Source organism: Podarcis bocagei, assembly GCF_964188305.1.
Source record: "Podarcis bocagei genome assembly, chromosome: 11".
NCBI lineage: Eukaryota > Metazoa > Chordata > Lepidosauria > Squamata > Lacertidae > Podarcis > Podarcis bocagei.
In genome coordinates, this window is record NC_138136.1 from 12,426,035 (window position 1) to 12,451,530 (window position 25,496).

General features: G+C 44.7%; 2 long non-coding RNA genes across 3 annotated transcripts in view; one reads left to right on the plus strand and one right to left on the minus strand.

Annotated features, from left to right (window-relative positions):
* Positions 1-25,496, plus strand: part of LOC308597850 — a 152,822-nt gene that overhangs the window by 5,925 nt on the left and 121,401 nt on the right. The window lies entirely within an intron of this gene.
* On the minus strand, positions 23,370-25,271 carry LOC308597860. Its single transcript, XR_014013220.1, has 2 exons — positions 25,079-25,271; positions 23,370-23,638 (listed from the first exon to the last, which is right to left on the minus strand). It is a non-coding gene; the product is annotated as an uncharacterized lncRNA (long non-coding RNA).

Sequence of the window (25,496 nt, forward strand, 5' to 3'; positions counted from 1 at the left end):
ATTTCAATCCACGTGGAAGGGGGAATTCCTGTGTCCCGTTTCCCCTCACACACTCTTGAGAATTTCTGAAAGGCAGTATTGAGTTGCATCAGAGCTGTTGCCTTATGCAACATAATGTAAAGCAAAGTAATTCGTTCAGACTGACGTAACCAGAATGACTACACAAGCAGGCAATACAGCTCACGGAGGCTGATGTAATAAGGAGTGCTCCAGAAATGTGGATGAAAGGAAGGGCACGCCTGTCACAAAACAAAGGAATCCTCTCCCCCGTCCCTCCCCTTCCGAGATCTGCCGCTAGAAAAAGTAAAATATGCAAATACGGCAATAGCTGAGTTTTAGCTCAGCCAGCTGAAACTGGTGCAGAGAAAGTGAGCAACTGAAAGGACTCTCAGAAGGACGTCTCACTGACGGTGCTGCAAAGTTGCTGCTGGGCTATCAGTCGAATCACGGGACTGGTGATCAGGAGGCTATAAAACTGAACTTTAAGAAACCCTACAGAGTTATGTGAACTTTGGCCACAGACAACCAGCACTAGCTGTTTTGATCCTGCATGTACACCAGTATCACTTGTATGTACTGAACAGTGTTCACCTTTCTATATTATTGGGCATGTTGGATACAAAAATATTTCAAGGCGCCAATCAAGCCCAGTGCAGACCCCCATTCCTGCCATGTCTGTCGGTTGGCTATTTCAGACTCTCCAAGTGTCCCTATGTTCCAGGGATATTCCCGGATTTACAGAAGCCATCCCGGTTTCTGATTTGTCCTGCTTTTTCTTAGGATGTCCCTATTTTCATTGGAGAAATGTTGGAGTTATGTGACCCCTGAGCCAAGGAGCTAAGTAACTATACAACCTTTAGAAAATGAAGAGTTTTTTAAAAAAATGTTTATGATTTGATACATGTTGAAGGCCGCCCAGAGTGGCTGGGGCAACCAAGTCAAATGGGAAGGATATAAATATATTCATCATCATCATCATCATCATCATCATCATCATCAAATAGGACATCCCTATTTTCATCAGAGATATGTTGGAGGGTTTGCTATTTAGCAACATGCACCATTTATTCTAGGGGCGCGGGTGGTGCTGTGGGTTAAACCACAGAGCCTAGGACTTGCTGATCAGAAGGTCAGCGGTTCGAATCCCCGTGACGGGGTGAGCTCCCGTTGCTCGGTCCCTGCTCCTGCCAACCTAGCAGTTCAAAAGCATGTCAAAGTGCAAGTAGATAAATAGGTACCGTTCCGGCGGGAAGGTAAATGGCGTTTCAGTGTGCTGCTCTGGTTCGCCAGAAGTGGGTTAGTCATGCTGGCCACATGACCTGGAAGCTGTCTGCGGACAAACGACAGCTCCCTCAGCCTATAGAGCGAGATGAGAGCGCAACCCCAGAGTCGGTCACGACTGGACCAAATGGTCAGGGTTCCTACCATTTATTCTGTGGTTTGGGCAAGGCTTTGATGATAATAATACGGTGAATTATTCCAGCATTCAGTTGCTTGTTTCTATAAAGAGTATGCAGCGTCAAAGTAGGGAGGAAGCATGCTTGGCTAAAGGAGGCAGAGGGAGGTAGAAGATGAAGACCCCTCTCCTCACTCATGTTATATGGTTTGGCTTTGACTTTGTGCCAAATATTCTCTCTCTGCCTCTCTTAACTTACAACCCTAATACTGTGCCTATGGAGATCTTAAAATATTATTGTGGGTACTATTGCCAGTCGTGAATCACACAGGCTTTTCTCAAGGCTAGCCAAAGTTCAAACTATATATTTAGCCTCCTTTCTATGGGAATCACCACCATTTCCAGGACTGCATAAAATATAAAATAAGCAGATTTACCGTTCCTGCATAATGCATTAAGAACTCTATTGACTGAGTATGGCTGCCAAAACATACCTGCTGACTCAGATATTCTGTCATGTTCTACAGCATGCAAGTATATATATATATATATATATATATATATATATATATATATATGCAGGTTTTGGTGTTTTCGGGTATCTTCCCGTGTAAGAGTTGGGGTGTCTAGGCGACGTTTCGACGAGGTCTCACTCGTCATCTTCAGGCTGGTGCTTTCGGCTTCTTGTTACTAGAACAGAGCAGGATCTCAGTGTTTGAGTTCCTATAAATACTGTTGAGGGGGTGTGGTGTATAGCCTCCAACGTTCTGGGCAGAGAGGAAGTTCCCAGGTTATTGTGCCTTTTCTTCTTTTGTTCATTAATTACTTGAGGGATATCTTGAGTGATTTCTTGAGTGATATTCTGAGTACCACTTAGGAGGGTCATTAGGTGTGGATTAGTTGCTAAAGCTTTCGTGTCTTGACCTCTTGAGCTTGTGAAGAGTTTTTCTGAGTTTTTCTGAGAAGAGTTTTTCTGATTAATGAACAAAAGAAGAAAAGGCACAATAACCTGGGAACTTCCTCTCTGCCCAGAACGTTGGAGGCTATACACCACACCCCCTCAACAGTATTTATAGGAACTCAAACACTGAGATCCTGCTCTGTTCTAGTAACAAGAAGCCGAAAGCACCAGCCTGAAGATGACGAGTGAGACCTCGTCGAAACGTCGCCTAGACACCCCAACTCTTACACGGGAAGACACCCGAAGACACCAAAACCTGCATTCCTGTACCCGTGAAAATCTACGAAAGCATATATATATATATATATATATATGATAAAATGGAATTATAACTGTTGAAGTGCTGTATGGTGGGTTTGCCCTTATCTTGTCTGTAAAAGTCTCTCCTCCTTACAGAGGGGAGGAGTTGTGAGCAGGAGCTGTTTCCAACCCCTGCCCAGCTGGCCTGGCCGCCGCACCACGCCCCCAGGTAGCCAACCAATCAGGTGGAGGCTTGAGGGTGGGGTTTAGCTGCTTAAACGCAGCCACGGCAGCACTTCCCTTTCATTCTGCTGCTGGTTTCTCTTTTGGTTTGGGTGGTGGTTAGGCATTGGAATATGTTTGTGTATTGGAGGGCAGGGTGTGGCCATCACCTACCCCTCCACTTTATGGGTATTTCAGTAAAGGAATCCGGCGGTTGTGGATCCTGTCCGACGCCCTTGCTGGTGGCTAGGGCCATGGCACGACCCCCGGTGACATCAGGGGGAGCTTTCAGTTGCATTTGCATCAACAGGCTCCTCTCACTGGTGGTTAACCCTTGTTAGACTCACCCCTCCCTGAAGGGGTGGAGTCACGCTCTGTTGTTTTATCCAATGCCTAAGCCAATACCACTCACATGCTGTAATCAATAAAGTTGCGGCCTTTTTTAGCCCATTAACCTAATATACTGTTTCCATGTGTCTTTCTTATCCCCAAACGGGTGGCGGGTCCTTGAATCACAAATCTTCTCATTTGGAGAAAACTGTTGTGGACACCATAAGCAACTTCACAGAAGAAAAACTGGTGATGCTCAAAAACACCACCTTCAAAACAGGCACCCCCCCAAAAAAAATCCATTCAGAACGGAGGGGGAAATCAGACAGCACCCCCAAAAAACTGGCAAACCTACAAAATCAAAAGCCCCCCCCCAATTCATTTGAAATTGGGAGACATGGGGGAAACCACGTTGGGGACCCCAGGGCTAAGGGAAGAGTTAGTGAGCCAATAGGATGCAGACAAATAAGAAATAGCATTCTGTTTTTACCTCTGTCTGTCTATCTGATGCTTCAATTGAGATTCCTGCATTGCAGGGGCTGGGACTAGATGATACTCTGCGATTCTATGATTCTATGTACAGTGGTACCTCAGGTTAAGTACTTAATTCGTTCCAGAGGTCCGTTCTTAACCTCAAACTGTTCTTAACCTGAAGCACCACTTTAGCTAATGGGACCTCCTGCGGCTGCTGCGCCGCCGCCGCACAATTTCTGTTCTTACCCTGAAGCAAAGTTCTTAACCCGAGGTACTATTTCTGGGTTAGCAAAGTCTGTAACCTAAAGCGTCTGTAACCCGAGGTACCACTGTACACATGTGTACATAACACAAGAAGATGGGTCTCTGCTTCCAGAAAATAACAGATGAAAAGCAGACACAAGGGAAACAACAGAGGAAGAGGAGAGAGCCAAGAGTAAACAAGGAAGCAATATTGAATTGTTTCAGTTACATCAGCTTATTGCAGAAGACAGGGCATTCGTTCTGCAGCTAGTGACCCTAGACTTGGGATCCATCACAAGAAAACCAAAGCAAGCCACAAGGGTTTGCTGACCATAGTGTTCTTCTGAAACCAAGTCATTTCACTAGAATAACTTATCCCTTCTATTCATGGTGCATCCATGTTATGGTGATAGACTCTCTCCATCATCTCTCCACCCTTCCCCCCTCAAATAAGAATACCTGTGCAGCTGAGTAGTTTGGTCAGAACAGCAGCACTGAAGATGGAAGTTGCCCAACACCATTTTGCTCACCAGAATTGTCCCCCAGGCTGCTGTTTGCCCCACAGGTATTTGACTTCCCTGCAGCCCCCAGCTGAACAAATAGTAGCCTGCCATTTTGATCGTGAAAAATGACATGGGAGAAAGCATTTAAAAAAGATCCTCTCCTGCAAGCTGCTCTGACTATTTCATTAAATTTAACCTATTCGACCATCGATATCCCATGCAACCTGTAGTTCAGCCCTCCCACCCACTGAATATACACAACTACAGCCAATATACAGTACAGTGGTACTTCGGGTTAAGAACTTAATTCGTTCTGGAGGTCTGTTCTTAACCTGAAACTGTTCTTAACCTGAAGCTAATGGGGCCTTCCGCTGTGTCGCAGCTGCACAATTTCTGTTCTCATCCTGAAGTAAAGTTCTTAACCTGTGGTAATATTTCTGTAACCTGAAGTCCGTAGCCTGAAGTGTATGTAACCCAAGGTACCACTGTATAAATATATTGAAAGCTGCAGCCTGGAGAACTTTGGTTAGGGGGTGGGGCAGAGATAAATACATTTCTTTTGTTCCAGTTTTTAGGATACTGTTCTGGCGGCTACTGAGAAATCCATCCAAATGGAAAAACATCATGTTTGCTCCCATTCCTAGTTCCCCTGAGTTAAATGCTGGAAAGTTTAATCCAGGCATGTCCAAAGTCCGTCTTGGGGGCCTAACCTGGCCCGCTCAACAACTTCAATCCCAAAATAAGCTCAACAACTTTGGTTGGTGGTTTGGTTGGCACCCATGCCCCTTCACTTCATCAAAACTGGCCCTCTTTGAAAAAAGTTTGGACACCACAGATATACACTATATTACGGCAAGGGAATCATAGCTTGTTACCTTGCCCAGAATGAATTATTTCCATTTGATTTGTATGGAGTTGAATTTTGTATGGAGTAGCTACTTTAGCATGATTTGTATGGAGTCCAGTTTTAAAATGAAGGGAAAAAAGTAATCACCTGGGCATAATTTCCTCCTACAGGATATCAGTTGCAAACCTTGGGACAGATGACTTCATGGTCAGTCATGTGCCTTGTGTCAAGAGGCACAGCGATGCACTTGTTCCTGCTTGCTCCTGTCCAAAGATCATATCCCTTTTCCAAGGCAGCATGAAAGAGTAAAGTGCAACACACGATTTCAAACTGAGTAATGAGAATCTCTTCTGTTTGCCACCCGATGACAAGGAAGGTCTAATCTCTTTGACATGTGGGGCAGACGCTAGCTTGGAATGACACCTGGCTGCTAACACCTGTGCTTCCACCCTTCGAGACCTTTCCGCTACTTCAGGTTAACCTGACATGGGGAAAGGCATCTGCTCATAATAATGATATTATTATTTCGGTCACAGACCAATTCCAGCCCACATACAATATCAAGGAAGTAATAAAACACGATAGGGATAAGTTTGAATTTGCAATTAGGTATAACAGGGACAATACAGATATAGCAACAGTTAATATGTATATATATAAATTAAAACCTAGTCACTAACATATAACCTAAAATTATCATTTAAGACTATCATTATGATAGCACAGCTTGTTCCCTAAGTTTTATGGCAATCACACAGAATTTGGTTACCCTTAATGTGATCTCAGGATCCTTGTCCTCTACCAGGGATTTTAGACATTGAAGTTTGGATTCATTTGGAGATTTTTTGCATAGCAGGGGTAATAAATACCGAGTGTATATCCCCGTAGAAACGGCAGCGTAACAAGGCACGAGAGACAAGCCGCAAGGGCAGACTCGTTCTGCGTATAGTTTACCCCCAAATCTGCCTTGCAATAAGGCAGATGGCATCACATTGAATCTTGCGAGGGTAAATGACAGTCGCCTGTGGGACCTTTCACCCTCTCTCTTGCTGCGCCAGTTCTTGGACTTTTGGATTATGGTGGATCGCCTGGCAGCATCTCCTACCATGACCAATGGTTGTGGCTCCCTCATTTCTTCACATTCCTCACTTGTTTCTTTGTCCTGCTGCACATCTTCTACCATCACTGCTGATCAGAACATTGTTCAGAACAGTGTTGTTCAGAACCATGTTGTCGAGGAACTGAAAATTGGGCAGGTTTGTGCTAAGATGCAAACCAAGCCAAATTTCTCCTTCGACACTATTTACCTATGGCATTTAATGGCATCACAAATGCACCACGAAGCTCCAACAGTTGTCTGAGTTCTCTGCACATTTAGGTGCTGCTTGGCTATTGTGAGGGTGAAAGACCTTCTTTCTCTCCCCCTCTCTCCCCTCAACCTCACAATGTCTGTGACAGCAACATCTCATGCTGTATGTAACTGACTTGTAGAAGGGACTCCATGAATTGAAAACATTGTGTTGTATGTACCCTTGTTAACTATGAAAATCCTTTAATAAACACAATTTTAAAAGCCCACTGGACTCAACAGGTTTCGGGCCTGATCCAGGAGGGCTTTTATTAGGGTTGCCATTATTTCAAAAAGTGAAAATTTGGACAGGAAAGCTTTGCCCAAAAGTTCTTGAGCGTTTTTTGGCAAAATCACAAAGAAATTGGAAGTTTTTTTACCTATTACCGAGGAAAATAGGCAAAAACGACTCTAATGAAATGGGCGCCTGTATTTTCCCGGATTTTTCAGCAATTTCCGCCCAAACACTGCTTGCAGCTGCAATATTCCAGACATATGGCAACCGTACTTTTATGCTTGTGCCATTTCAGAAGTGACAAAGTTGCAAAAAGGCTCCTTTCAAAATGACTGCAACTTGTAGCCAGTGCTAGCCCAGCTCAGAATAGACTCAGTGAAATTAATGAATATGACTAACTTAGTTGCATTATTTTCATTAGGTCTACTCTGAGTAAAAACTTAGTGGGAGAAAACTGCTAGGCCACCCTGCAGTGGCGGCATAATAATGTGAGAAATGATGCTGCGCTTCACTGGGGGAAAAAATAATTGATACAAATCTCACTTGAAAACACCACACGAAAATTAAGAAAATTCCAACAGGTGTGCAAGGAACTTAGATACTGTTTCTGAGTTGACAAAGCCAAATCTGACTCATCTATCTCTTCATCGGGACAACTCCAATATTACTATATTGGCTAAAGCCACAGAACATGATGTCTATTTTTTTTGGAGAGTTTTGAGACGAAATCATATACCTTGATGACTGGTCCAAAACTGAGCTCCAAACATTCAGAAGCAAGTGGGAGGGTGAAAAGAGAGAAGCGACACCCTCGGCAGTATATTTAGCAGGGATGTGGGGTTGTAGCTTCAAGCTGTTGCCACAACAAAGTCCTCTTGATAAACAGCAGATCTCCACTTGAAACAGAGCCAAGGGAGCACTCTGGTGCTTGCCTGAATTTGGAAGGCCTTCATTAGACAGATATGATTCTTAAACGGAGTGCAAAGTAAAATATTTTCAAAGCACGTAACGAGGGCTGCCTAAGAGGGTTCTCATTGATTTCCAGCAGTTATTCATCGCAGCTGGCTGATGGGTGTCCTCACGCAACCCTCCAACATTGTCAGGGTAATTCATCTACAGTATGATTTCTTTCAGATGTCATGCCAGAGGTTCATGTACAGCTCCATCTTGCACATTGCAAGAAGCTTCAAACGTTTGAGGCAGATTGGAAATGCATGTGCATCCATTCGCCACCAATGGAGGGAACAGATGTCTTTTGGTCGCAGGGAGACTGCGACACACACCATGTGTGGCTCAATGGTACCAACGTTGAGCTGGTTGCGTTCCGTGTGTGTCAGAGGGACTGCATACAATGGCTTCCAAACACATGTCTTTGGGCAAAATAGAGAACCCTGCCGTTTGAACACATGGTGTACGTGGACACGGGTGGCGCTGAGGTCTAAACAACTGAGCGTCATGGGCTTGCCGATCAAAAGGTCAGCGGTTCGAATCCCCACAATGGGGTGAGCTCCCATTGATCTGTCTCAGCTCCTACCAACCTAACAGTTCAAAGCACGCCAGTGCAAGTAGATAAATAGGTACCGCAGCGGCGGGAAGGTAAATGGCATTTCCATGCGCTCTGGTTTCCGTCACGGTGTTCTGTTGTGCCAGAAACGGTTTAGTCATGCCGGCTACATGACCCGGAAAGCTGTCTGTGGACATACACCGGCTCCCTTGGCCTGAAAGCAAGATGAGCCCCGCAACCCCATAGTCGCCTTTGACTGAACTTAATCACCAGGGGTCCTTTAACTTTACCTTTTTGTACGCAAGTGTACATGGAACATATAGGGAGAATCAATACCAGGCCCAGGTTTTGGGAGATCATTGGGCAAAATGGCCACAATGTTCCGTGAATGGACCCCCCTGCTTTTTACCACTCAGCCCTGTCCATTACTTGTCCTTTCTCTCTGGACACAAATGACTCAATGACTCCATGCTGCGTACTGCAGGCATAACCAACATGGTACCCTCCAGATTGTGTTGGACTGCAACTCCCATCAGCCCTGATGTTAGGGACTGGCTGGGTGAGGAGAGTGGTGGGAACTGCCTGCCCAAGAGCACCCCCCCAGGGAGGACACAGATGACCACTTACAGTGAATGTTGGATCCTGGTGGTGGGACACTGAAAAGCAGTCTGCAGAAGGGACAAGCTGGGAGGAGCTAGAAGCAGGGGGACTGAACGATCAGGAGGCGTCAGGAAAAGTAGGGTATTCCAGGGCAGGGTTAGAGGCTGAGAGTCACAGTGTGGCAGCAGGGATTGGCCCTGCCACACAGCAGCAGGAAAGTCCCAGTCCCGTTGGATCGTCTCCCCCCTCTGTCATTTTAGTTGAGGAAAGTTCTGCACGCTCCTGAGCAATGATCCAGACAGGCCCAGAGGAGGAGCTTGCATCCTTGACACAGCCTTTGTCTGCTTGGGAGGGATCCAGAATGAAAGGCTAGAGGGGTGGGGGAAGGGTAGAGCTAGTGGTCAGTTTCAGCAACGTCTTAGCTGGATGAATATGAACCAGAGGACTCTGTTGTGTTGTTATTTTCTGTTAATAAAGAGCTACCGTATTTTGCGCCCCATAGGACGCTCCGGCCCATAGGACGCACCTAGTTTTTTTGGGGGGAAATAAAGAATTTTTTTTTATTTCCCCCCCAGGTCCCGGGACTGCAGGCAGCTCTGCGCGGCCATCGGGAGGGGGCCGGGACTTTGCACCCCGCTCCCGGTGGCCGTGCAGAGCTGCGTTGATCCCGGGACTGCAGGCAGCTCTGCGCAACCCTCGGAGCGGGGCGGGACTTTGCACCCCGCTCCCGGTGGCCGTGCAGAGCTGCGTTGATCCCGGGACTGCAGGCAGCTCTGCGCAACCCTCGGAGCCGGTCTCTCGCTCTCCAGGCTTCAGCGAAAGCCTGCATTCGCCCCATAGGACGCACACACATTTCCCCTTCATTTTTGGAGGGGAAAAAGTGCGTCCTATAGGGCGAAAAATACGGTAATTGCATTCTGCGGCTCCCATGTGTGCCTGCTGCCCCGTGGTTGACCTGTCTCCTTGACAGCTTCTTGGCCAATGGATGTTGTAGCCCAGCAACATCCAGAGAGCATCACATGTGCAACTGACCATTGCCCTGGCACAGAGGAGGAAGGCAGGATAAGCAGAGGCTGCTGCTGCTGCTGCTGCTCCTTGGCTTTGCTTCTGCTGCTTTTCACTTGCTCGGAGATTGCAGGTAAACAGGCAGCAGCGCAAAGAGAAAAAGCCATAGAGCTAGAGAGGTCCAGGGGTTGACCCTCAGCCATTAGCTTGAGTATGGGCCCTTGCAAGGGCTTGAAGATGATGAACCTTGGTGCCAGCCCTGTTGGAGCCAATAAATGAACTGACCTAATTTGCACCTCTCTGACCAAGGGTTCAACCCCATTTACGACCATATTGTGTCAGTGACATAGCGTGGGTTGCCAGTGCCTGGGGCTGCACAGAGGTGGGTGGCTAGGAGGGAGGGAAATGGAAGGATTATGCATGTGTATTCAACTGCCTAACGCCATCCATGTCACCCAGGAGATTGCAGCTGCAGAGAGAAGAAAAGAAGAGTTGTTCCATTGTCTGGAGAGGTCACTTCCTGGTTCACATGGAGAAGCCATTTCCAATGGAGCCCAGCAACAGAAGTGCCAAGCTGTTTTGAGGCAGCACCAGGTGTTGAAACTTTGCTCCCCTAAGAATTCTGTGCCCAGGGCAACCACTCCTGTGGCCCACCTCCATGCTCTGCTACTGCCAATACAGTTATTTCAGGGGTTGGAGAAGGACGTTTCTTCTCTGTGTGTTCCTCCCAGCAGTCATTGCTCCCCTGGCCACTGCTATGGATGCACACCCTTACTGCCTGTCTCCAGGCGCTGTGGTCATCAGCAAAGGAAGCCAGTAGAAGACTTTGCCCATCTTGGAAGATGTATTAATCCTTGCATATTTCCCGTCAGGTTAGGAAGTAGAAACAAGTTTTAAACCAGAAAGGGAAGGCCCATCAATTTTGGGATAAGTCTGGCATTTTGGATTTGCTTGTCTCTTTTGAACCCAGTTCTCAGCTCTTTTTGACGTGGTCTCCAGTCATCCACAAAGTGTTTCTGACAGGCGGGACCTCAATGTGTCCTGTAGATTTTGTTTTATCTTTTTTTAAAAAAAGTAATTCTAATGAATTGAACAAGGCTGGTGGTTCCCTTTCTTATGCTTGCCTAGAAACAAAATGATGCCAGAAGTCAACATGTCCAAATGTCTTTGCTTGGACCTCCATGTTGCATTTACGCATCTTTTTGAAGGGGTAGATTATTGGTTCAGTTAAGCTCAAGCTCACTGTCCCCTGAAAAGTGTCTGTGATGCTTTCAATTAATGACATGTTTTTTGGTCTGTTTGTTTTTTAATGTAATGAGTTTCAGTAACAGAATCTCAGTGTGGGTGTTCTGACCACAGTTTGTGTTGCAAATGGCGTGCATTTAGGGTTCAGCCTCTTAAGGCTGTTGCCAACACAGCTGCTAGCTGCTTCTTTCTCTCTGAAACTCTCCAGCAGATGTGGAATCTCTGTCCTACAGACATTTTGGAATACAATCCCCATCTTCCCTGACCATTGGTCATGCCAGATGGGACTTGGAGTCCAACAAGACATATACTCTGAACAAAAAGCTAAGTTGATTGTAAATAATGTGATAACTGAAGAATTTAAAATAGAAAAAGGGACACGACAGGGGTGCCCAATCTCCCCACTACTCTTTATTTCAGTTCTGGAGGTGTTGCTAAACATGATCAGAGATGACCAGCAGGTTAAAGGGGTACAGGTCGGAGCTAAACATTATAAGTTAAGGGCTTTTGCAGATGACTTAGTACTTACTTTACAAGAGCCAGACACTAGTACAAAAAGGGTTCTGGAATTAATTCAGGAATTTGGTCAAGTGGCCGGATTTAAACTGAACAAACAAAAGACTAAGGTTTTGGAAAAAAAATTAACAGTCACGGAAAGGGAGAAGTTCCAGAATGAAACAGGTTTGACGGTGGTTAAGAAGGTGAAGTATCTAGGGGTTCATATGACATCTAAGAATTTGAATCTGTTTAAAGATAATTATGAGAAATGTTGGTCAGAAATTAAAAAAGATTTAGAAATATGGTCAAATTTGAAACTTTCAATGTTAGGCCGAATTGCAGCTATTAAGATGAATGTATTGCCTAGAATGTTATTTTTGTTTCAAACATTGCAAATTCTTGACAAGATGGACTGTTTCAAGAGGTGGCAGAAAGATATTTCGAAATTTGTCTGGCAGGACAAAAAACCCAGAATAAAATTTAAAATATTAACAGATGCAAAGGAAAGAGGGGGATTTACCCTGCCGGACTTAAAACTGTACTATGAATCAGCAGCGTTTTGCTGGATGAAAGAGTGGATGCTCCTCGAGAATACAGATATCTTGGATCTAGAAGGTTTTAATAATGCATTTGGTTGGCATGCATATTTATGGTATGATAAAGTTAAGGTGCACAGGGCCTTTAAAAATCACATTGTCAGAAAAGCGTTATATAATGTTTGGTTACAGATAGGTAGCCGTGTTGGTCTGCCATAGTCAAAATAAAAAAATTCCTTCCTGTAGCACCTTAAAGACCAACTAAGTTAGTTCTTGGTATAAGCTTTCGTGTGCATGCACACTTCTTCAGATACACTGAAACAGAAGTTGCCAGATCCATATAATGTTTGGATTAGATATAAAGACTTGTTGGAAAACAAGACCCCTAGATGGTTATCGCCTTTGGAAGCTAAAGCTTTGAAGAAACTTAATATGGAAGCCGAATGGCCAAAGTATTGGGAAATTTTGGAACAAGAGGGAGATAAACTGAAGTTACAGAGTCATGAGAAATTGAAAACCAAAGTACGAGATTGGCTCCATTATTATCAAATAATGGAGGTTTATAAACAAGACAGGAAAGTTGGCTTCCAGGTGGAGAAATCGAAATTAGAAACTGAACTGTTAGAACCCAATACTAAGAATTTGTCAAGAATGTATAACTTGTTGCTGAAATGGAATACACAAGATGAAACAGTTAAATCAGCTATGATTAAGTGGGCACAGGACATTGGTCATAATATTATGTTTGCGGACTGGGAATGGTTATGGACCACCGGTATAAAATTTACGGCATGTAATGCCTTAAAGGAAAATATTATGAAAATGATTTACAGGTGGTACATGACCCCAGTCAAGCTAGCAAAAATCTATCATTTGCCTGACAATAAGTGTTGGAAGTGTAAAGAAACTGAAGGTACTTTCTATCACCTTTGGTGGACGTGCCCGAAGATTAAGGCTTTCTGGGAGATGATATATAATGAAATGAAAAAGGTACTTAAATGTACCTTCCCTAAGAAACTAGAGGCCTTTCTCCTGGGCATTGTCGGCCAATTGGTGTCAAAGAAAGACAGAACTTTTTTTATGTATGCTACGACAGCAGCAAGAATACTCATCGCAAAGTATTGGAAGACACAAGATCTACCCACCCTGGAAGAATGGCAGATGAAGGTGATGGACTATATGACATTGGCCGAAATGACTGGCAGAATCCGTGATCAGGGGAAAGAGACGGCGGAAGAAGATTGGAAGAAATTTAAAATTTATCTTAAGAACTATTACAAAATTGATGAATGCTAAAATGTCGAGGTTTTGAGAAAGAAAAGGAGATTACAGCGACAAAAGATTAAGTTAAAGAAAAGAATAAGAATAAATATATTTGATAAAATTAAGTTTAGGATTTGCTGAAATAATTTTGGAAATTGGGATGTAGAAAGGGGAGGTTTGGGGGAGTCCGAGAAGTGAGGGTTATGAAAAAAAGGTTATGAAATTATACATGTTTGTTTGTCTTTTTATTTGTTTGTACTGTTTATAAAAATTTTGTAAAATCAATAAAAAAAATCTATTAAAAAAAATGGAGTCCAACAAGACATGCAAGGCCATAAGCTCCCAAGTCTTGCTCTCCAACCTAGTGCTCAAATTCAATAAACCCCTTGAATTCCCTGCTGTTCCCATGCCTAACAATTTAAATAAATTAGCAGCAGATTTTTTCAATGGTTTTTTAAAATTGCAATTTCTGGTAGCAAAGAGAAGGTGGCGTTTGTAACTCCACAGTTGCCTCCTTGCAAATTTAGGAATAATTACCATGTAAGACAAGTCAGTGGTAAACATGACTGTGTCAATGCACAGGCACTCAATTCACTTGGCTATTATTCATATCCACAGGTAACTTACACACGGCTCCTGCTCGCAGCTTAAATTCTCAGCAGGACGCTGCTTTCCTTAAGTGCTCCTGGTCTGAACAACATATGAAATGAAGAGTCCACAAGCTTTCCCATGTGCTGAGATCTGCCTTCCTCATGGTGTAACAGGTGCTCTGAATTTCCAGGTCAAATGAGATAAGATTAGCTGGGAAGCCGCACGGCAAACACACAGCTTGCAACATGCTTCCCTCTTCCTTCCTCATTACTACAAATTGCTTCTCTGGAGGTGCAGTGAGCTTCCCATTGAATCTGCTGACAAGGTTGTCATTGATTGTCATGGAACTGATTCAAACCATTCAGCACCTTTTTTTTTTGAAACAGCAAAGGCAGCAAAGCTTCTCGTGAATGAGCTTGATGAGGCTCAGAGGTGCTATCGTTTAAGAGGCCAAAGAAGCACTTGGGGAAGCAAGTGGGGACAAAACTGATTTCTGAAAAACACATATACTGAGGGAGGTGCATGTTGTTTGAAACGGCACATTTTCTGGACACTGGCGACGTGTGCGGCTCATCTCTTCATTGCTAGCTGAGCCAACTGGGTGGAGATTGTGAATTTTGAGGATATTACAGTGGTACCTCGGGTTAAGTACTTAATTCGTTCCGGAGGTCCGTACTTAACCTGAAACTGTTCTTAACCTGAAGCACCACTTTAGCTAATGGGGCCTCCCGCTGCCGCCGTGCCACCAGAGCATGATTTCTGTTCTCATCCTGAAGCAAAGCTCTTAACCTGAAGCACTATTTCTGGGTTAGCGGAGTCTGTAACCTGAAGCGTATGTAACCCGAGGTACCACTGTATTATTATTATTATTATTATTATTATTATTATTATTATTATTTGGATTTACACACCACCCTATACCCAGAGGTCTCAGGGCGGTTCACAAACAAAATCATAATATATAAAAGCAATTTAGATTTTTTAATTTTTTATTGGAATTTTATTTACAACATAACATAACCCCCCAATACACAAATCCACCCTCATTAAATGTGAACATAACATACAGTGAGCATAACATACAACAATACAAACAACCAAATAAAAGACTTCTTTTATCCTGTATCTGGCCTCCTTATTTACTTCTTATAAACTGTTTCCTTCATGAATAATTATTAAGATTTTTCCAATTATAACTTAAATATCCACAAAGTCTCCTGCGGACATTAATCGAAACAAGTCCGGGTATGTATTTTAGGGCACTGTTTTGTGAAGTATTCTCTGCATTTCCCCCATGCCTTTTGAAACTCTTGTCTAGTGTGATCTCTAATTGCCTCTGTTAATCTAGCCAGTTCAATATACTCTAACAGTTTGTCTTGCCATTCCTTTTTTGTTGGCACCATTTCTTTTCCCCAGTTTTTAGCAATTAGGATCCTTGCCGCTCCTGTGGCATAGAGGAATATTTACCGTATATAAAAGCAATTTAAAGACAATAACACAATTAACCCCCCCCCAAAAAAAGAGCCACATTCTAAAAGGGTATTGGGTATACATTCATTCTGATTTGTACCTCCCCTATGTTTAATTTTGTTCTAGTAAATACCAGCTACACAATTCTGCCTAGCATATACCTCCTTGGGGAGTTTTAACTGCATTGTATTTGGTTTTATTTTGATTTGGTCCAGCTCAATTCCTCCCACAGCCCCAATTCTTGCTGATGACAAGGGGCGCAACTCAAAATTTCCATTTTAAAATTGGGCCCTGCATGGTGTACTTTGCTTCTTACACCACCACTAGTAGCGTAGCGTGGGAGGGGCCAAAGGGGCAGTTGCTCTAGGTGCAAAATTAGTAGGGGAGCAAAATTTCAACACCCGATGCTGTGCACTTTTTTTGAAAAAGGCTTCTCCATGCGAACCAGGAAGTGACCACTCACCCCAAAATTGCAGAGCAGAAAGCTTGTTCGGCGTGAATGGCTTTTTAAAAGTAAATTTCAGCTGGGGGGGGGTCTAATGGATTCCCACAAAATATTTCTTTTTTATTTTTCCCATTGGGTGTGCTCCAGAGTGAGGAGGTATAAATAAATGTTGTTGTTGTTGTTGTTGTTGTTGTTGTTGTTGTTGTTGTTGTTGTTATCATGACACACCCACCTGCCCCACACCTAATGTCATATACAGTCATACCTCATGTTACGTCCACTTCATGTTACATTCTTTCAGGTTACGTCCCGCGGCAACCTGGAAGTACCGGAAAGGATTACTTCCGGGTTTCGCTGCTCGTGCATGCGCAGATGCGCGAAATGACATCACACACATGTGCAGAAGCAGCGAGTCGCAACCTGCGCATGCACAGATGCGCCGCTGCAGGTTGCGTTCTTTCCATGTTGCGAATGGGCCTCTGGAATGGATCCCGTTCGCAACCAGAGGTACCACTGTAATACAAAGAGTCGGGTAGGTAAAGATTCAGCTGCAAAGGGACAATTGAGAGTCTTCAATTGTTTCTTGGCAAGCTGGGCTTGCATCCAGCATCTTTTAAAATTGGTGCCAAGTACAAGCCCCGCCGGGATCTTACCCCAAAGCAGGGCTTGCTGTCAATTCTGATCAGCTGATTGGCACCGGCTGCAAACCCTGCTGGGATTGGCTCTGGAGTGAGCTGATTCCTGCTGCAAGTGGGGCTTGCAATCACCTTGGTGCAGATCAGTGCACTAGAATCAGCGACTCTCAGAAGTTCCTCATTGGGTGCTCATGCGGACCATGGTTCTTTCAGAAGAGACCTGCCTTTATGGCCTGGCATGAGTCGAAGCTGGACTGCAAAGGGGAAACGTCTCTTTCAGGGGATGTTTGAAGCCATGCCTGCAAAGGAAGAAAGGGAAGGATTGGGTGTGCACTTAGAGTGTGTTTCCAATTTTTCCTTGAACTTGGGTCACCTGATGTCATGGCGACATTGGATAATTGGCAGGTGGGCAGCCACACCACCTGTCAAAGGGCCCCATGTGGGGTGGCGGAGGTCAGAATCCAGGCTGCCCACCTGTCAATCACCTGGGTTTTGGTTTAGTTTTTTGCCTACACAGAGAGTCAGCTGATCTTTGGGGCTTGCAAAGCACTGCGCATGGAGCTATGCAAGCCCAGCTCTTTGTTTCACTTGCAAAAACCCCTTTCGCTCAGCCGTGTCTTTATAATGTCAGATGGAGGGCAAGTGGGGTTTGGCTTTGGCTTTAGCAAAATCACCTTGTGGGTCAAATGGGTAAGCTGGTGGACTAATTAGGTCTGTGGCCCAAAGGTTGTCCACTTCTGGTAGAAAGTAAAAAGAAAGCATGTTGCAGTCACTACAGTGGTACCTCAGGTTACCGACGCTTCAGGTTACAGACTCCGCTAAACCAGAAATAGTACCTCAGGTTAAGAACTTTGCTTCAGGATGAGAACAGAAATCATGTGGCAGCGGCATGGTGGCAGCAGTGGGAGGCCCCATTAGCTAAAGTGGTACCTCAGATTAAGAACAGTTTCAGGTTAAGAACGGACCTCCAGAACGAATTAAGTCCTTAACCTGAGGTACCACTGTACTGCTGATATGACATGGTCATTGGATGTGATAGTCTTCCTTTGGGTTGCAAGACCTTGGATTTGTACCCCATAGTCCATTGATAGTGGAACCACTGGGCTAGCAAAATGAGCTTTGTTTTCATGAGGAAGTTCTCATGGCAATTGTGAAAATTCACAGCATCCTAGGGAAGAGAAATACAGTGGTACCTCCGGTTACGAACTTAATTCGTTCTGGAGGTCCGTTCTTAACCTGAAACTGTTCTGAACCTGAGGTACCACTTTAGCTAATGGGGCCTTCCGCTGCCGCCATGAGATTTGTGTTCTCATCCTGAGGTAAAGTTCTTAACCCGAGGTACTACTTCCGGGTTAGCGGAGTCTGTAACCTGAAGTGTTTGTAACCTGAGGTACCACTGTATGACTTAATTAGTAATTGAACATAGTAATGCACTAAACATGATGTCTGGAAAATCTAGCATTATCTTGCACCATGCAGACAGGGTTTTCTTTCACAGTTGTGAACTTATGTTTTCACCTGAAAAAGAAAACACCCCTCTAAAGACCAGTTTCCTATGTGTTGCAAAAGGGCTTGCTGTAATGTGCAGAACAAGAATGTAAAGTATTTTGCTTCAAGACTGCCAGAGACAAGGGACACTGCAGAACTGTAGTGTCTGGTACATGGCGAGCGTTAGAATAGGAATGTTCTGAAATGAAAACACGCCCATTACAACTTATAGATCTGCCAAGTGAGGGCTGTGCATTATGTTCTCTTGGCTTGCCAAGTTCAGGCCTACTTATTAAAATAATGACCTGCCAGGGGTTCAGGAGCAGAGGCAAGGGCAAGGGAGGAAACAGAGAGCGAGGGGGAGGAGGCAGAAGAAAAGATGAGTGATGACGACGACCCGAGATCTCCGAGTCTTTCCAGTGAATCAGAAGATTCACAGAAAGGAGCACCAGTGGTCAGGGCAAGGGGGGAGCCTAGGGGGACACCCCAGGAAGATAGAGCCAGAGGGGACTCAGAGGAGAGCAGTTGGAAATCGGGACCAGCGTCACAGCCAGAGAGCAGGGAAGAGGAGGAGCGCCAGAGATCAAGCGCTGGCAGCTCGCAACAGGGGGGAGGGCACGAGTCAGGAGTGGCCACACCTCCATCGGGGAGCGAAGAAACGGTCAGACGGAAAGTGGAAGGTTGGGCGCGCGCGCCAAGTTCAAATGCACAGGAAAGTGACGCAGTAGGCAGCCAGGAAAGGGAGCCAGGTCCTAAAGCCCGGCGCAAGGAGACAGGGAGTTCCGGGGGGTCGGCGTCAGAAGAATCCCGGAAGGAAGAGACCCCGGGGGGCAGAGGGACCCAGAGGAGAGCAGTCAGGCGGAAAAGGTGGAGCAGGGCTAGGATATTAAGTTGGTGCACAAGGGGCGGAGACTCAGACGGAGCTTCGCCGATCTAGCCATTAGACGTAGAGTTGCACGCAGCAGCTTGGGAATGGAAACTGTAACTCAATAAAGACTTTTACTTAATGACCGCTGGCTAGCGTGATCCTCTGTGAGCTAGGATCTTGAAGCAGCTCTGACATGACCCTTAAATTACCTGGTGACTGAATTGCTACAAAGCATAAGAACATTCAACAGGGAGAATATATTGTGATAGGCCATGTATTAAAGATCACTGGACGTCTTAAAATCTAATTGTCTTAAAGTTTAGGACAGCAGAGTGATTTTTAATATATCAGAATACATACGGGGCACAGCAAACATATGGCTTGGTGGACTTTGACATGGTTGATAATAAAGCTCAAATGAAATTTCATCCATTTGAGCAATGAATAAAAACTGCAGCTCTGTAAATGTTGATGTTTGGATTTTGGAACCATCAATCCAAAATTGGATCAGTTTTTGTGCCAAGCATTTGGTTTGCACATTCCAATTTGATGCCTGCAACCCATGCCACGAAAGGTTTGTCCAATAATAATAATAATAATAATAATAATAATAATAATAATAATTTATTATTTATTATTTATACCCCACCCATCTGGCTGGGCTTCCCCAGCCACTCTGGGCGGCTTCCAAAAAAATATTAAAATACTGTAATCCATCAAACATTAAAAGCTTCCCTAATATAACCAAGGCTCGACATTTCCTCCTCGGTTTTTAAATGCCTGCCAAAATCCAGATCCTTGTATTTCAGAACTGAAGATCCAAGGTGAGCCACCTAGAACTATCAACATTCCAGGTGAATGGTTCAGTGTAATCATGAGTCACATTGGCCGTCAAGAGCACATGAGCAGGAAATATGACATAACCAGAATCCCACATTCTTGGACTTCACAATGTTCTCTCGTATGCAGGAACAGCCCAGAGCACTCTGATTTACTAAGGCATGGAACAAATTCTTCACTGAGTGGAGTCAGTGGAACAATCATGGGATAAATGGGGACATAATCTGGTTGTGCTTGTTCATATGGTTCCGTGAAAGAAAGTGCTTTGGAGCGTCATTTAGAGTGACAGCAAGGATTTTGATGGGCTACTCTTCTTCTCTCTAAGGCAGTAGTTTTCAACCTGTGGATCCCCAGATGTTGTTGGACTACAACTCCCATCATCCCTGAGCTCTGGGCCTTGCTAGCTAGGGGTGATGGGAGTTGTAGTTCAACAACATCTGGGGACCCACCGGTTGAGAAAGGCTGCTCTAAGGCATGCCAGGGAGTGTTCCTTGAACATTTATGCACTGACCTCTGTTCATTGCAGAGTCTTGTCAAATCAAAAGACAGGAGCGAAAACATTTTGGCTACAGCCCCCCAAAAACAGGTGATCTGCAAGTTAAGGTGCCTGAAGGAAGCTTCTGCTGCAGTACCATATTCCACTGCTGAAGAGGCAAGCTGCAGGAGCTCCCACTCTGAAAAGTTCCTGCAGCTTGCCTATTTAGCAGTAGAATACAGTGGTGCACATGCAATGCTCTTATTCATGCATAACATAATTGTTTCAGATATGGCATTTAAAACAGCCATCCTGGTTCAGCAAGGGCAATCTTCGGGCAGAAGGCGGCTTTGCATGGAATAGACCTTTCATAAAATAAAGGGAATGATCTGAGTGGCATGTGCAGATCACCCATTCAGTGTGCGCATGTGATCAGATACTGGTTGTATGTTAGTGTCTAAACCAGGCATAGACAAACTCGGCTCTCCAGATGTTTTGGGACTACAACTCCCATCATCCCTGACCACAGGTCCTGTTAGCTAGGGATAATGGGAGTTGTAGTCCCAAAACATATGGAGGGCCGAGTTTGCCTATGCCTGGTCTAAACAATGAATAAATAAATGCAAAGGGTTCACACACACACACACAGCCTTGCACACTAAAAGTATGTGTCATGGGCTCACACTCTCTAGCCTTGTCCCGAAGATTATGCATGCACTGTGTCAGAATGCGGTCAGCAGCCCCCGGCTGGCTGCCCAGGAAAGTATAAAGATAAGGAAAAGTTTCTTACCGTCCTTTTTTATTTCAATATTTACAGAGAGAGGCTATAGAACCCAGCCTCTTGGATAATGGCCTTGTCCCGAGTGAATCTCCACCCTCTGTCTCTCCCACTTCCTCATTCATCACTTCTACGGGTGCTGCTACGTGCCCTCTGTCTTTGAGCTCTTTGCTCTCCTACTTTCAAGGCTCGCCGGGTTCCGGGAGGGTCAGGGATATTTTCTAAATACACTGTGTCAGCCAGCTGCTGCTCTGGTTATGTCTCCTCTTCTCCCATTATTTCCCACCTTTTCTCCTCATCTGCCTCTGAGCTGTGACCTCCCGCAAACCACTGTTGCAAATCTATACTGTCTTCCTCCTCGTCCTCCCTGGAGGGGTCAGGATGGGAAGGCGGCCTCCATCACTCCTCCTCTGCCCAGTCCCTGACATACTGGCCATACCTCACACCAGCCACATACTGACCTATGTGTTTAGGACCAATCAAGATCCCCCTTTGCACAGGGGAGTCCTGGTATACATGTAAGGACCCTTCACCTGGGAGAAAAACATGTTACCTGGCAGGTTTGGTGTAATTCTGCAACACCTGCTGCACATACTCTCAATGCATGAGGTGGGACATGCTGCCCTCCCCCATGGGGGTCATAAGTCTTATGTCATAAAGGCAAAAGAGCAGTTTGAGTGTAATAAAGGTATTCGGCCGAGTCAAAATGTCATTGCTATGTGTGTTAATTAAGGTTTGATGCAGTACAAGACGTGCTGTATTTAACCACCACTCAAGCAGATGCACCTTAATGATGTGACTAAACAGGAAAAAAAGTATCGGCCAAGTCACAGCTATGACGTTAATTTGAGGTGATGATGATGACATCATATACCTAACAGTTCAGCTTGTAGAACATAGTAACAGCCAGGACATTCATCTTAAGCATGCAATGAGGGAAATACTGGCTGAATAGGTTTGTCCTTTGGGTCCCACGCTCCAGAACACTGGATCCGAAATGTGGCATCTCGGATTGGGATCAGAAGCTGGGATGGCTTGTGGAAATCTGGGGCCTTCAGTTTTTCAGTATGCAGGAACTGAGATAATGGTCTCATTCCACCTTGTGACTAGGATGGGCTTTGCACATCCTATCCTCTGGTATCCATATTCATCGCAACTGCTTCTAAGTACAGTGGTACCTCTGGTTACGTACTTAATTTGTTCCGGAGGTCCATTCTTAACCTGAAACTGTTCTTAACCTGAAGCACCACTTTAGCTAATGAGGCCTCCTGCTGCCGCCGCGCCACCGCCGCACGATTTCTGTTCTCATCCTGAAGCAAAGTTGTTAACCCGAGGTACTATTTCTGGGTTAGCGGAGTCTGTAACCTGAAGCGTATGTAACCTAAAGCATATGTAACTTGAGGTACCAGTATAATCACATCCATGGATCTATTATTATTATTATTATTATTATTATTATTATTATTATTATTATTATTATTATACCGGGGTTGGTAGTCTCAGGGTGGTGGTCTCAGGTTGGTTCACAGAATAAAATCAAGATATAAAACCACAAAATACATAATGAAAATAAAAACAACTCAGTAGCCCCCACAAACACATTTTAAAAGGGCACAGGATGGCAATCAGGTCAACCAAAGGCCTGGTTAAAAAGGAAAGTTTTTGCCTGGTGCCTAAAGGTATGTAATGAAGGCGCTAAGCAGACTTCCCTGGGGAGAGCATTCCACAGATGGGGAGCTACTGCAGAGAAGGCCTCTTCTCGTGTTGCCACCCTTTTGTGGAGGAAGCACACGAAGAAGGGTCTCAGAAGATGATCATAGAATCATAGAGTTGGAATAGACCACAAGGGCCATTGAGTCCAACCCCCTGCCAAGCAGGGGGGTCCGGGTAGGTTCATGATCTAAGGGTCCGGGTAGGTTCATATGGAAAGAGGCGGTCCTTGAGGTATTGTGAGTGCCATGACCCAAGGAAGTCCCATTGCCAACTGCCTTCCATTTCCCACCTGATGCATCGGCAGCCACAAGGCATCCTAGAAAGCTTCTTCTGCCTTGCTTGAGGGATCTGCATATCCTCAGCTGCCCTTGTTAGAGCACAAGTTTAGATTTTGTTGATATGCACTTACTGCAGAATTTTGGCCAAGGTTCTGGCTTCACAATTTGCTAATTGCAACACCTTGCTTGCAGCATCCAGCAGAACCAATTTGCTTCTGCTGATGGTTACCTAGGGTTACCTTGTTTTATACACCCTGCTTTATATATATGTTAGATAAAGTGATTAGATAACCCACTGGCACATTACAGCTAACTCATGCGATTTGTACACACTCCAAAATAAATGCTACATTTTTTAATGGGTGCAAGTTGCAAAATACCCAATACCCAGTTTTCAACAAGTTTGGATACGTAGGACCAGGTCTGAATATCCCTGAAGGCGCAAACTCAGCTCTGTGCTCAATCTCACTTTGTGTGTTGAAGGTCTCAGGTCCAACACCTACCCTCTGCTTGCTTGCTTGTTTTGAAAAATATCAGGTGTCCAGTGATTAAAAAATATATCTTCTGCTGGAAATTCAGGAGAGCCTCTGCCAGCAGAATAAGCAATCTAGGGCCAAACAGACAAATAGCAGATGAGGCAACTTTCTAAATTCTTCCATATCCACCCACAATACTCACTGGATGTCCTTAGGCAAGCCTTACCTGTCAGTCACAGCAGGGTTGTTACGAGGATAAAATGTGAAATATGTGACAACTGAGACTCTGAAGCCGTGGGATAAAGCAGGAAAGAAATCTAAATGCATAATAATAAATAACTGGGAAAACGTTCTGTACAGATTCTGAGGGCACCTTGCCTGTACCTGTTAATTCATTGTTCAGAGGATTTAAAGCAATTCCTCACTGCAATGTTCCATGCTGGTTTACAAACTGTGGGCTTCATGTTTGCCACGACCCTCTGACCATGACTTGGGTGTGAGAGGGAAATTCTTCTGAATCACAACAAAGTCTCCCAGTGTCCTGACCTTCTATGGCAGAGATGGGGAAGCTGATGTTGTTGGACACACTATGGAAGCTCTCCAGATGTTGTTGGAATCACCATGCGTGGTCACTCACTGACCACAGGCTGTTCTGGCAGTGGATGATGGAGTCCAAGAACACATGGAGGGACACAAGTTCTCTACCTCTGTTCAGCAGGAAGTGTTTCCTCAAGACACCTTGCTTGGGACTGTTTCTCCAAGTGAACAGACTGTCTGGATGGACGAGTTCCCCTGACAGAACCTGGCAATAATTTAGCAGTTTTACATTTTAAATGGCCATAATGATACTGTAGACTTCAAAGCTCATACCTGCCCAAAGCAAATGGAACAAGTTCACACACTGCATTCCCGCCCCTCTCTGGCGTTAATAAGATCTATACAAAATCACAACTATTGACGTAAAATTACCAGGCTTTTAAAATCTTGCTATAGCTAATTTGCCTATTTCACATGATTAAAGCACGGGCCTGAGCATACTGACTCAGAAGTAAGTCCCATTGAGTTCAACAGGACTTACTCCTGGGTAAATGTACAGAGGATTACATAATTTGCATATAGCTGGTTACTGGGCAAAAAGACTGGGATCCTGTAACTATTTACATGCAAGTAGCATCCACTGAATTCAATGGAAATGCCTTCCGAGTATATATGTATTGTGAATCATATTTTTAAAACTGTCCATTTGTAATTTTTACAAATTTTCTAAATCAACCCCCCCCATAAGCTTAACATAGCATACACATGGATAGTAACAGAAAGGAAATAAATTAACGCAGAAAATCTGCAGATAGAAAAGCAAACCGGGGTCAAATATTCAATGAGTATGTCAGAGTACACCCCAAAAACAGTACCACCCCAAAAATATAAAGCTAGTTGTGCATCTTAAAGCCTTAAATTTTGGTCTCTGATTTAGTAGTTATTTCCAGTGTCAAAAGCATTCACCAGGTAAGGTGGCAGAATGATGCTCTGGCACCTTTTATATTTTGCAAAATCTTCTTAAAGGTGCTTACATTTTTAAGAGTGCAGGATCCTTTGGGCAGGAAGCAGCGGCGGTGGCGAAAAGGTCTAGGAGAGTAGATGGGACTTCCTAGACTGCCTGAGTCATCCTGGAAGAAGATGGGGGTCGGGTAGACACCTTTGGACACAGAGTGCAGACTGCTCCTTCTGTGGTGGAAATGGTGGTCCATGCATTGGCCCTATCAAGGGACTTGGGTAAAAGGTAAAGGTAAACGACCCCTGGATGGTTAAGTCCAGTCAAAGTGACTCTGGGGTTGTGGTGATCATCTCGCTTTCAGGCCGAGGGAGCCGGCGTTTGTCCGCAGACAGCTTTCCAGGTCATGTGGCCAGCAGGACTAAACCGCTTCTGGCACAACGGGACACCATGACGGAAACCAGAGCGCACAGAAACGCTGTTTACCTTCCTGCCAC